Consider the following 15,219-nt stretch of genomic DNA (forward strand, 5'->3'; position numbering starts at 1 on the left):
CTGTGAACTAAACCATGGTCTAATGCTACACGCTTTGACCACTAAAAGAAATAATGACATACTACCAAGTGAAATAGTATCAGTAATCAGAGAAAGAATGGACGGAGTTAGAAAAGAATCCAGATGCGAAGATAATAAGTTACAATTTGGTAAAGAAAAATCAAAATCCGCAGCAAAAAGAAGAGCACGACACCTAGAACGATGTCACAAATGCGGAAAATGGTCACATGGAGGTAAATGTTCAAATAATCAAACCTATTCAAATACCGAATTTGTTACTTTATGCAGAGACGGACCGTTCATATGTTTAGAAGAAAAGACACTGAATGCTCGAGGTTACGCCTATGTAGCCATGGAAAACCAATTAAACCGACTATCTTATGAATGGGATAGATCATATAACTAAGAAATCTATTTCACAGGTATGTCTGTACAGTTTTTATTTTTATTTTTATTTTTAACCTTTTGATAATAAACGCTAATTTGTTCGCTAAAAAGTATTAAATTGGTATTGAATAAAATTAGGTTTGGCGACCGAAATTATTGATATCATTAAAAAATTTATTACATCACTGCGAAATTTAACGTTATTCTTAAGGTATAAATATCTTTAATCAATCAACCCAAAATATTTCAAAAATTCGTCATGAGTTAAATTAGGTCTTGGTACCGAAATTACTTTACCGAAAAGAGGGGCGCATATTTTTGATAATATTTGATTGATTAAAGTGGGATAAAAAGACAAAAAGATTTTTAATTTTATTTTTACCATATTTTTAAAATTAATATATAAATCTTAAATTAATATTGTAAACTTTGTAAAAACAATATATTTAAAATTGTAAATATTTGAAAAATTAATATAAGTTTGGTGTGAATTTATAATATGAATTTTTAAATTAAGTTTGGTATGAACTTTTAATTTTTAAAATATGATTTTTTTTTATGCATTTCAAATTTTAAGTTTGGTGTGAAATTTTAATATTAATTTTGAATTTTATATTTAAGTTGTGTGAATTTAAAAACAAAAATTTACTTTATCTCATTAAGTTAAGAATATGAAATTTTAAAATTCGTCGTAAGTTGAAGACTAGGTCTTTGAACCGAAATTGCTTCACCCGAGGAAGGGACGAGAACTTTTATTATCTTTATTTTTAATCTCATTGAATTAAAGTATGCCAAAAACATTAAAAAACCCAAAAAAAAAAAAATCTTAGCTTTTAAAACAATCGCTACAAAAAGATAAATTTTAAAATTTTGTCGAGGGACGGACTAGGACATCGATCCGAAACGACCTCGTCCTAAATAACAAAGGAAACAAAATTTTAAAATTAATTACTTAATTGTTTTAATAAGTTAAAGTTTATAAAAAAAAAAAAAAAAAAATACCAAACTCCGCGACTCGCGGAGTTTGGAGGGTAAATCCCCGCGACTCGCGGGAGGACCGGATTACAGAAAAAAAATAAGAGCTGCAACAGCTCAGTTCCACACTCCACAAACTCAAAAACAGCAGCGAAAAAACCCCGAAAATACACGAAAAATACACCCCAAAATCACAATTTTTAACCGTTAATCACCAAATCTTTTGCTAAAATCATGTTGAGAAGGATGCTATCTAAGAATTACTCAAGAAAAACGGTAAATTTCTACACCTAAACACCATTTAATTCGAAATTTGATGTTCTTGAGCAATTTTTTCCCCAATTTGATTTTGATGCTTTTTAGTGTAATTAGGCTTAAATTGTTTATGTATTATGCTTGTATAACCTAGATTGATGCTGTTTAACATAATTAGAAGCCTTAAACTTCAAATTTTGAATAATCTAGGGTTTGTGTTCTTGAGCAAATTTGGGGCTTTTTGATATAAACAGGTTATGGCCGATTTTTGTCATGAATTGTTGCTAAATTAAGTAGTGTAACATGTTTAGGTAGTTAAATGATCCAAACTTTGAGCCTAAACATGATTTTGAGAATTAAAGTAGACTTTTTCAAGTCTAAAATTCATGAACTTGATTTTTGAAAGATAATGCCATTTGAGACTTGTTTAATTGCTAGTAATGATTATCTTGACATGTTATTTGAGTTGAATGTTTATGAACTTGGCGAACATTTTCGTATATGCTTATTTGAAAAAGTGTAGATTTAATAAAAATGTGAAAATGAGCTTAAGTTTGATATAAATTGATAATGTCATTGTAATTATTTTGATTGATGATTTTGCTGACACTAATGCATATTTGGATGCACAAAAATTGTGTTTGATGTGTTTTGCAGAATGAAAGAGGTGAATCTTCATCCCAAGCCCGCAATGCTCCTGCTGAGAATTTGGAACAACAGGAGGTGGATAACTACTACAAGCAGGATATACCTCATCCAGTCATGACCTTTTCTGATATGCACTTGGAAGAGTTGCACCCGAACCTGAGATTTGACAGACTTTGGATAGATTATCCAAAATATCAAAGGGGTTTGCATACTCTTCATTCTAAGGTTGTTGAGGTACCGAGGGTCATAGAATGGGGACCCTTAGAAGCTGTAGAATTGGCCGGGCCAATTAGGGAATTACTTGTACAAAGGTATGGTAATTCTTCTTTTAATGACTGGGTACATTTATTCACCATACGTAGACCTGTATATAAAGTATGGTGTGAAGAATTGTTATGTAGTATAGAGTTGAATGATCGGGTAGCTAGTTTAACCGATCGTTCTTTTATTAGATTTTTGTTAGGCGGTTCGATGCGCCACATGTCTCTACTGGACATGGCTCAGGCTTTACGTATATATACGCCTGAGGAGTTAGCGTCTGCCGATTGTAGAGGATTGATACTAAACGGTAGAAAGATAGATGAAAATTTTGATACACACGGTGTGTGGAGTCAAATGACAAGCCATCACCGTTTCAAAGGGGGAAATTACTCTTATTTGGATATAGATAGAGCCGAATTAAGAGTGATACATAGGTTTTTAGCTAATTCGATTACACAAAGGGGTAAGAACAAGGAAAAAGTAAATGAACAAGATTTGTTTTACCATATGTGTATTCGAGACCCACAAAGCGCTGTAAGTATACCGTATTGTGTGGGTTATTATTTATCAGCTATGGTTCGGGGGATGCGACCGCATAGCATAATAGGAGGTGGTATTTTTATTACTTTGATTGGTGAATATCTCGGTGTGGATATAAGTCGGGGGGAATTATTAGTAGAAGAACCAGAACGCCGCGATACTATAGGTTTAAATGTATACCATGGTACGAAAGTTTTGAAGAGGCGAAATAACGCCGCAGTACGATACCATGGTAGACATCCACAGGTGGAGAGAAACCAACAGCAAGGTAATGTAGGAGGGGGGAATGAGATGCAAGAAATGCATAGGTTTATAGCTTCTCAGGAATACGAAAATGCTAGACAGAGAGCATTTGAAGATTGGCAAGTTCATCAGAACCAAATCATAGCTCATTGCCAACATATAGGTAGAAACTATATTCCTACACCGAAACCCATCTTCCCTCCTTGGTCTATAGAGATGCAGCCACCATATCCTACGTATGACCCTGCCGAAGCATTCTATAGCACCTATGGTTATGCCTGGAACCCCTATTGGTACCAATATCATCATTAGTTTACTTATTATTTTTTTTATTTTGTAATTTGTAATTATTGATACGTTTAATACTTTTGTTAATATTGTAATCATTTTTATAATTGTCTAACTTTTATTCTTAGATTTTAATAATTTTTGAATGTGGGGTAATATACCAAACTTCAAAAATATGTATATATGTTTGCAGTTTATCTTATGTACACAACAGGGTAAAACAACGCATTTTCAAAGACTGGCATTAAGTTCAGCAAAAGCAACTAATTTTGACGACAAGATGCAAAATATATGTGAAATAACAACAAGACGGAATGAACAAATGATGTGCACCATTTATCATTCAGCAAACAAACGCCAATATATTTGGAAACTTTGGTAAAATTTAATCATTTTCACACAAATCACCCTCAATAATTTAAATTGTTACTGATTTCTTGCAAATGAGGGCATTGCAAGATCTTAAGTGTGGGAAGGGGTTAAATTCTTTCGGATTTTAAAATTTTTTACTTTAAACACTTGGTTACCATTAAAAATACTAGTAAAGCAGTAGTTGTATTAGAATCTAGTGCTCTCTGATAAAAAAGAACAGCCCTAGTCTTATATACTGACTACCCAATTCTAGTAAAATTTTTCAAAATTTTCAATTAAATGAATTCAAAATCATGTTTATACATATTTATGAACGATAAAACTAGGTTTTAACACCGAAATTATTGTTACCTCGGAAAGGACATAAATTGAGAAACAAACCAAAATGTTAAAATTCATTTAAAATGGAATAGAGGACGATAAAAAGGAAAATAAAAGCCAAGTGTGGGAAAATTCTCCAAGTTATTCAAAACATATATCACATATATCTGTAACAAATAACTGAAAATACTTTTGCTTTGAACTAAACTAAACTGTTTTACCCAATGAAAGAAAAGAAGAGATGGATCTACACGATGAATCAATTCCATCATTAAAAGGAAGTAAAGTCTTCCGAAAAAGAAACGCGCTTCTTGATTTAGGTCATGAAGTTGTCGTCCAGACCAGCTGTAGGTTGACGAAAAATCTAGAAAAGTCATCACTAAAATCGGTTGGAAATCTACAGACCTCAGCATTAAACAGGGTCGCCATGTGGTCAGATTTATCCTAACCATGAGAAGGATTTATCTCGTACAATGGGGGGGCACCATGCAAATTAGCTGGACAAGACTGTTGAATCAGATCCCCAGAAAGGATAATCTCCTTAAAGATTAAAAATCAGCTTTTAAGACTGATATCACTCAATCCTAGAGATTGACCTTAAAGATTGAGAATTCAAACTCATGGAATTCAATGATATCTAAACTCGAGCTTGAACGAGAAAATATTTTGATCAAAATTATAAACCGATTTGTTTTCTGAAAACCCTATTTTTAATGCGTTCATTACCATTGAACGTAAAATCCTAGGAATTCACCTGGAATTCATTAGGTCACCTGAACTAAATCGGGTGTCAACCGTAAGAACGGTGGTTGCATAGTGGTCAAAGACAGGACCTTGTGCCATACCGAAAAATTATAAGGGTGAGCTTTACTATTGCTCCTACCAAGGATAGTAATTGCGTCCGACACGTTATAGACCATAATTAAAAGCATGTCAGGAGACATTGCCTTAACAGTTGCTTGTTCAACGCTTTCCTTTCAACCGGACGGTAGTTTACCGAAAGGTAATATACGGGACAAGTAAACTAGACGTGTTGCTTTCCAAATACAAGGTTAGCAAGTGGGTGACACAAAACCGCAAGTTTTGAGCTAAAATTTTCAAATCTGAAACCCACCAAACCCACAAAAATATTTTGCAAACACCGGTAAAGGGTTATCCCGAAAAACTTATCTAGGGTAAAAACTAGATTTCAAAAGATCAAATGTTTTCATAAAGATCCAATTTCCTTAATGGATCTAAATTTTTATAGTCATGTGGGACTGTAAACCATATCGTTACTACCATTGTTTATATCACCGTATAGAAATCACTGATGTACAAAGTGTGAAGAATAAAGAAGTGATTCTTGTATTTCAAGACGATATTGCTTGAGGACAAGCAACGCTCAAGTGTGGGAATATTTGATAATGCTAAAAACGAACATATATTTCATAGCATTATTCCTCAAGAAAGACAAGCTTTTAGTTGCAATTGTTCTATTTACAAGTGATATTCGTTTAAATAATAAAAGGTGAAGACAAAAGACAGATTCGACGAATTGAAGACGCAAACGACCAAAAAGCTCAAAAGAACAAAAGACAATCAAAGAGGTTCCAATTATTGATAAGAAACGTCTCGAAATTACAAGAGTACAAGATTCAAAACGCAAAGTACAAAATATAAAATTGTACGCAAGGACGTTCGAAAATCCGGAACCGGGACCAGAGTCAACTCTTAACGCTCGACGCAACGGACTAAAAATTACAAGTTAACTATGTATATAAATATAATATAATATATAATTAATTATATTAATTATATATATATTATAAACCGTCGGTAAACAAAGAGCCAAACTCCTCTGAGCTGTAAAAGTAACCTCCGCGACTCGCGGAGTTTGAAGAGGATTTCACCGCGAGTCGCGGAGCCCCAAAATTCGACTTTTCCTATAAAAGCAACCGAATTCTGATCACAATTCATAATCTTTTTCTTCTTCTTATCATACGTAAACAATATATATATATATATATAATTTATATTTTAATTTTAATTTTAATTCTAATAATAAGGGTATGTTAGCGAATGTTGTAAGGGTGTAAGTCGAAATTCTGTCCGTGTAACGCTACGCTATTTTTAATCATTGTAAGTTATGTTCAACCTTTTTACATTAATGTCTCGTAGCTAAGTTATTATTATGCTTATTTAAAACGAAGTAATCATGATGTTGGGCTAATTACTAAAATTGGGTAATTGGGCTTTGTACCATAATTGGGGTTTGGACAAAAGAACGACACTTGTGGAAATTAGACTATGGGCTATTAATGGGCTTTATATTTGTTTAACTAAATGAAAGTTTGTTAATGTTAATATAAAGATTTACAATTGGGCGTCCCTATAAATTACCATATACACTTGATCGGACACGATGGGCGGGGTATTTATATGTACGAATAATCGTTCATTTAACCGGACACGGGAATGGATTAATAGCCACTAGAATAATTAAAGCAGGGGTGAATTACATTCAAGGGTAATTGGTGTAATTGTTAACAAAGTAGTAAAACCTTGGTTTACACGCAGTCGATAACCTGGTGTATTCATTAAACAAAGTATTAAAACATTGTTACAATTCGAATCCCCAATTAGTTGGAATATTTAACTTCGGGTATAAGAATAATTTGACGAGGACACTCGCACTTTATATTTATGACTGATGGACTGTTATGGACAAAAACCAGACGGACATATTAAATAATCCAGGACAAAGGACAATTAACCCATGGGCATAAAACTAAAATCAACACGTCAAACATCATGATTACGGAAGTTTAAATAAGCATAATTCTTTTATTTCATATTTAATTTCCTTTATTTTATATTTAATTGCACTTCTAATTATCGCACTTTTATTTATTGTTATTTAATCGCACTTTTAATTATCGTACTTTTTAATTATCGCAATTTTATTTTATCGCACTTTTATTATTCGCAATTTCATTATCGTTATTTACTTTACGCTTTAAATTAAGTCTTTTATTTATTTATTATTTTACATTAGGTTTTAACTGCGACTAAAGTTTTAAAATCGACAAACCGGTCATTAAACGGTAAAAACCCCCCTTTATAATAACAATATTACTTAGATATATGTTTGTATTTTTATAAAAGTAAACTAATATAGCGTTAAGCTTTGTTTAAAGATTTCCCTGTGGAACGAACCGGACTTACTAAAAACTACACTACTTTACGATTAGGTACACTGCCTATAAGTGTTGTAGCAAGGTTTAAGTATATCCATTCTATAAATAAATAATTATCTTGTGTAAAATTGTATCGTATTTAATAGTTTTTCCTAGTAAAATATAAACTATTTCGTATACCTTAGCTTTGACATCAGCCTCCTTTATTTGAGTAGTAAGGTTAGTACGAATAATTATATTCATAGCTTTTACCCGCATAGGTTCTCTGTCCTTTCTACTCAAAGCGTCGGCTACCACATTCGTCTTCCCCGGGTGGTAACGAATCTCAAAATCGTAATAATTTAACAATTCAATCCATCTACGCTGTCTCATGTTCAGTTGTTTCTGATTAAATATATGCTGGAGACTTTTGTGGTCGGTATATATGATACTTTTGACCCCATATAAGTATGTCTCCAAGTCTTTAATGCAAAAATAACCGCGCCTAATTTCAAATCATGTGTCGTATAATTCTGCTCGTGAATCTTCAATTGTCTAGACGCATAAGCAATTACCTTCGTTCGTTGCATTAATACACAACCGAGGCCTTGATTTGAGGCGTTACAATATATCACAAAATCATCATTCCCTTCAGGCAATGACAATATAGGTGTCGTAGTTAACTTTTTCTTCAATAATTGAAATGCTTTTTCTTGTTCATCCTTCCATTCAAATTTCTTCCCTTTATGCGTTAATGCAGTCAAGGGTTTTGCTATTTTGGAAAAATCTTGGATGAATCTTCTGTAGTAACCATCTAATCCTAAAAATTGGCGTATGTGTTTCGGAGTTTTCGGGGTTTCCCACTTTTCAACGGTTTCAATCTTTGCCGGATCCACCTAAATACCTTCTTTATTCAATATGTGACCGAGGAATTGAACTTCTTCCAACCAAAATGCACACTTTGAAAACTTAGCGTACAGTTTTTCTTTCCTCAACAATTCTAGCACTTTTCTCAAATGTTCTTCGTGCTCTTGATCATTCTTTGAGTAAATAAGTATGTCATCGATGAAAACAATAACAAACTTGTCAAGATATGGCCCACACACTCAGTTCATAAGATCCATGAACACAGCTGGTGCGTTAGTCAATCCAAACGGCATAACCATGAACTCATAATGACCGTAACGTGTCCTAAAAGCAGTCTTAGGAATGTCATCCTCCTTCACTCACCTTTGATGATACCCGGAACGTAAATCGATCTTCGAATAAACCGACGAGCCTTGCAGTTGATCAAATAAGTCATCGATTCTCGGTAGTGGATAACGGTTCGTGATGGTAAGTTTGTTCAACTCTCTGTAGTCGATACACAACCTAAATGTACCATCCTTCTTTTTGACAAACAAAACAGGAGCTCCCCATGGTGACGTGCTTGGTCATATGAAACCACGCTCTAAAAGTTCTTGTAATTGACTCTGGAGTTCCTTCATTTCACTGGGTGCGAGTCTGTATGGAGCACAAGCTATTGGTGCAGCTCCCGGTACCAGATCTATTTGAAATTCAACGGATCGGTGTGGAGGTAGTCCCGGTAATTCTTTCGAAAATACATCGGGAAATTCTTTTGCGACAGGAACATCATTGATGTTCTTTTCTTCGGTTTGTACTTTCTCGACATGTGCTAGAACAGCATAGCAACCTTTTCTTATTAGTTTTTGCGCCTTCAAATTACTAATAAGATTTAGCTTCGCGTTGCTCTTTTCTCCGTACACCATTAAGGGTTTTCCTTTTTCTCGTATGATGCGAATCGCATTTTTGTAACAAACGATTTCTGATTTCACCTCTTTCAACCAGTCAATGCCGATTATCATATCAAAACTCCCTAACTCTACTGGTATCAAATCAATCTTAAACCTTTCGCTAACCAGTTTAATTTCTCAATTCCGACATATATTATCTGCTGAAATTAATTTACCGTTTGCTAATTCGAGTAAAAATTTACTATCTAAAGGCGTCAATGGACAACTTAATTTAGCACAAAAATCTCTACTCATATAGCTCCTATCCGCACCCGAATCAAATAAAACATAAGCAGATTTATTGTCAATGAGAAACGTACCCGTAACAAGCTCCGGGTCTTCCTGCGCTTCTGCCGTATTAATATTGAAAACTCTTCCACGACTTTGCCCATTATTTTTTTCTGGGTTCGGGTAATTACTCCTAATGTGGCCCGGTTTTCCACATCCATAACAAACAAAGGCGGCATTACTTGTTCTGACATTATCAGTTCTTTTATTTCTGTTATTCATTGGGCAGTAGACCTCACACTTTCTCGCACCATGGCCAGTTCTTTTACACTTGGTGCAAAATATCGTGCAGAACTCATTTGGTTGGTACTCTTCACACCTTTGGCATGGCTTTTTCTGGTTATTATTGTTATAGGAATTGTTGTTGTTGCGGTTGTTATTGATGTTGGGACGATTGTTGTGGTGGTTATTGTTGTTAGGATGGTTGTTGTAGTTGTTGTTGGAACGATTGTTGTTGCGTTTGTTGTTGCGATAATTGGTGCGATTGAAGTTGTGATTGTTGTGTTGATTGTTAAAATTGTGACCCTTGTCACTGGTTTCTTCCCACTTTCTTTTAATTTGTTTCGTGTTGGCTTCTTCGACCGTCTGCTCTTTAACTCTTTCCTCAATCTGATTTATGAGTTTATGAGCCATTCAGCTTGCCTTTTGTATGGAAGCGGGCTCGTGTGAACTTATATCTTCTTAGATCCTTTCTGCTAACCCTTTTACAAATGCGTCGGTTTTTTCCTCTTCATCTTCGAACGCTCTCGGGCACAACAAGCACAACTCCGTGAATCATCATTTGTATGTGGTAATATCGAATTCTTGTGTTCGTAATCCCTTAAGCTCTACTTTTAGCTTGTTTACCTCTCTTCTGGAACGATACTGCTCAGTTATCAGATGTTTGAATGCTGACCACTGCAGTGGGTACGCAGCATCTTGTCCCACTTGTTCTAGATAGGTATTCCACCATGTTAACACAGTACCTATGAAGGTATGCGTAGCGTACTTTACTTTGTCTTCTTTAGTACACTTACTTATGGCAAACACCGATTCAACCTTTTCGGTCCACCGTTTCAATCCGATTGGACCCTCGGTTCCATCGAATTCCAGAGGTTTACCGGAAATGAATTCTTTATAGGAGCATCCTACACGATTTCTTGTGTCGTTATTTGCATTGCTAGATTCAGAGTTATTGTTGTTGTTTTGCATTGCAGCCTGTACTGCAGTTATGTTTGCTACAAGGAAAACACGGAAGTCTTCCTCGCTTATGTTCAAATTCTGACGAGTTGTTGGTGCCATTTCCTTCAAAAATTGCCCAAAAGAATTTAAGTTAATCATATAGGATATTAAGAGTAGTCAATAGTATTTCGTAGCATAATATGAACTCATTTATAAAAGCTTTTTCTTCATATTAGCGTTTTATAGTTTTAATTCGGGTAGTACCTACCCGTTAAGTTCATACTTAGTAGCTAATATACCATTCAATTACTACAATTCTATATGAAAAACTGATTATAATAATATTTCGCGTTCAAACTTTTATACAAAAATTTACAAACTTACAATACCGCTATTATACATATAGCATGAAATATAGCACACAATCACTTTGATACAAAATAGTTGTGACAACAATCCTAGTTAATATGCAAGTTGTTCAGCAAAGGCAATAAAAGCACGTAATTCATAAGTCCATAAACAAGTCATGCATTCTGGTTTTACTAAGACTACTTCCCATCCTTGGTCTTGTAGAAAATAACCGTTATAACCTTTGGCTAGGCAGCATGTTGTAACGTCGTCAAAAGGACGAGGGTTTCGTAATGCCCAACAGCCCTGTAATAATCTAAAAACCTTGTTTGTCACCCCAACTACTAAATCCATCACTTGTGTGAATGTTTTATTTAACAGTCATAATCCGATGTTCTTTTTCTCACTTTGGTGAGAAGCGGACATCACTAACCCGTAAGCATAACATGCTTCTTTATGTTGCATGTTAGAAGCTCTTTCTAACTCACGAAGTCCTAGGTTAGGATATGTTGAGTCAAAATAGGTTCTCAACCCGTAGCGTAAAATTGCATTTGAGTTCCCCGCATTTAACGCTTTAAAGAAAACACGGCGTAACTTACGGTTTCCCCAATGTGATATACCCTATCTTTCAAATGAAAGCCTTTTATAAACTAAGGCATGCCTGGAACGTTCATCAAGTGTTCTACACACTAATTTCACCGTAAATAATTATGCTGACGAATTCTGACCGACTTTAGACAAGATTTCATCAATCATGTCCCCGGATAGGTCTTCTAAAATTTTTGGTTGTCTATCCTTAACATTCATTTTTTTTATACTGTAAAAATAGATGAGAGTTAGATTCGTAAAAGATAATTATCAAATAATACAAGCAATTTTCACATACAACAAGAAAAGTACAAGCACACTTATTTTACATATTTTACACCTCATGATTACAACTCTTTATTCCGACTCACTAGTTTCTTCTTCTTCGGACCTGTTTCGTTTTGCTCATTTTCTAGGGATATATGATATTCCTCTAATACGAGCCGTTGTTTTCACAAATGGTTTAGAAAAACCTGGTGGCTTAGAGGTTCCCGGGTTATTGTTACAACTTAAAAAATACGAGTGTTGAAGATACATATAAAGTTCATCGGGGTTGGAATCAGGTTTCTCTATTTTGATGCCCTTTCCCTTATTATTTTCTTTTGCTTTTTCAAATTGGGTCGAGGTAATTTCTATAACATCATCGGAATCCTCATCGGGATCCGATTCATCAAAAAATTGGTAATCTTCCCAATATTTTGCTTCCTCGGTGGAAACACCATTGACCATTATTAACTTTGGTCCATTGGTTGAGGATTTTCTTTTATTTATCTGTTTTTCTGTGGTTCCTAATATTTCCTCCTCCAGAACCTCTTCTTTCGGTTCCTCTTCTTCCGGTTCCTCTTCTTCCGGTTCCTCTTCTTCCGGTTCCTCTTCGGGAATTTGTGAATCTTCCCAAAATATATTCGACTCTTCATTATTATTAGTTGAGTCAATGGGATTTGTACTAGAGGTAGACATCTATCACACAATATCAAACACGTTAAGAGATTAATATATCACATAATATTTACATGTTAATAATATATAGTTTCCAACAAAAGTGTTAAGCAATCGTTCTTAAAGAAAACACGGTCGAAGTCCAGACTCACTAATGCATCCTAACAAACTCGGTTAGACACACACTAATGCAATTTCTGGTTCTCTAAGACCAACGCTCGGATACCAAGTGAAATGTCCCGTTCATATAGATTATAAACGTTCCATATTAATTGATTTCGTCGCGAGGTTTTGACCTCTATATGAGACGTTTTTCAAAGACTGCATTCATTTTTAAAGCAACCATAACTTCTATTTTATCGATAAAGGTTTAAAAAGCATTACGTAGATTATCAAATAATGATAATCTAAAATATACTGTTTACACACGACCATTACATAATGGTTTACAATAAAAATATATTACATCGAAATAAGTTTCTTGAATGCGGTTTTTACACAATATCATACAAGCATGGACTCCAAATCCTGTCCTTATTTTAGTATGCAATAGCGGAAGCTCTTAATAATCACCTGAGAATAAACATGCTTAAAACGTCAACAAAAATGTTGGTGAGTTATAGGTTTAACCTATATATTATCAAATCATAATAATAGATTACAAGATTTCATTTTTATAACACATCTCATATCAGGCATTTTGCAAACTGCATAGAGATAAAAATCATTCATATGGTGAACACCTGATAACCGACATTAACAAGATGCATATAGAATATCCCCATCATTCTGGGATACCCATCGGACATGATAAACTCGAAGTACTAAAGCATTCCAAATTCAAGAATGGAGGTTGTTAGTTCCCGTAAATCTACCTTTAGGATTCGCGTCATTTAGGGGCCAGTTCCCTAATTCTTAGACTACCAAGCTAAAAGGGGCATATTCGGTTTAATAATTCAACCATAGAATGTAGTTTCGATTACTTGTGTCTATTTCGTAAGACATTTATAAAACTGCATGTATTCTCATCCCCAAAAATATCAGATTTTAAAAGTGGGACTATAACTCACTTTCACAGATTTTTACTTCGTCGGGAAGTAAGACTTGGCCACTGGTCGATTCACAAACCTATAACAAATATGTACATATATATATCAAAGTATGTTCAAAATATATTTACAACATTTTTATTACGTTTTAATGATTTGAGTTTGTTAAGTCAGCAGTCCTCATTAGTAACCTACAACTAGTTGTCCACAGTTAGATGTACAGAAATAAAACAATATATATTATCTCGAATCAATCCATGACCCAGTGTCTGCAAGTCTCAGACTCGATTACAACTCAAAGTATATATATATTATTTTGAAATCAACCTCAACCCTGTATAGCTAACTCAAATATTACTGCATATAGAGTGTCTATGGTTGTTCCGAAATATATATATTTATATGGGTCGATATGATATGTCAAAACATTGTATACGTGTCTATGGTATCCCAAGATTTCATAATATGTATAATACAATATAAATTAATTAGGATATGTTTAGTCTAGGTATGTTACAAAATTTTCGTAGCTAAAACTAGCAAATTTATCCAATTTTGTTTTATCCGTCATTTCTTCGTTTCAAATCCGTTTTGAGTGATTCAAGTTGCTATGGTTTCATATTGAAATTAAGTTTTTGAATCTAATAAGTATAAGTTTATAGTCGGAAATACAGTTTACAACTCAATATTATAAGAGGTAGTCATTGTAGTCGAAAGAATGACGTCTTGATGACCATTTTGAAAAACATACTTCCACTTTGAGTTTAACCATAATTTTTGGATATAGTATCATGTTCATAAGAAAAATCATTTTCCCAGAAGAACAACTTTTAAATCAAAGTTTATCATAGTTTTTAATTAACTAACCTAAAACAGCCCGCGGTGTTACTACGACGCGTATTTCCGGTTTTACGGTGTTCTTCGTGTTTCCAGGTTTTAAATCATTAATTTAGTATATCATATAGATATAGAACATGTGTTTAGTTGATTTTAGAAGTCAAGTTAGAGAGATTAACTTTGTTTGCGAACAAGTTTAGAATTAACTAAACTATATTCTAGTGATTACAAGTTTAAATCTTCGAATAAGATGGTTTTATATGTATGAATTGAATGATGATATGAACATCATTACTACCTTAATTTTAGTAGGTAAACCTACTGGAAATGAGAAAAATAGATCTAGCTTCAAAGGATCCTTGGATGGCTTGCAAGTTCTTGAAGCAGAATCATGACATGAAAACAAGTTCAAGTAAGATTTCCACTCGAAATAAGATTGTTATAGTTATAGAAATTGAATCAAAGTTTGAATATGAATATTACCTTGAATAAGAAAGATAACCTCCTATAATTAACAAAGGTTTATTGATCATGGATGATTACTTGGAATGGATTTGAAAGCTTGGAAGTAAACTAGTAAACTTGAAAGTGTTATTGAAGTGTTCTTGAGTAGTTGTTTTGTAGGTTGATCAAAGGTTGGATTTATGAGCTAGATTGATGTAGATTTTGATGAATATGATGAAGAACACTTAGAACATCATCATGAACCAAGAGAGATCAAATTTATGAAAGAAAATTGAAAAATGCAAGTGTGTGGGTGAGTGAAAT

Source organism: Rutidosis leptorrhynchoides, chromosome 6 (assembly GCF_046630445.1).
Source record: "Rutidosis leptorrhynchoides isolate AG116_Rl617_1_P2 chromosome 6, CSIRO_AGI_Rlap_v1, whole genome shotgun sequence".
In the NCBI taxonomy this organism is placed as follows: domain Eukaryota; kingdom Viridiplantae; phylum Streptophyta; class Magnoliopsida; order Asterales; family Asteraceae; genus Rutidosis; species Rutidosis leptorrhynchoides.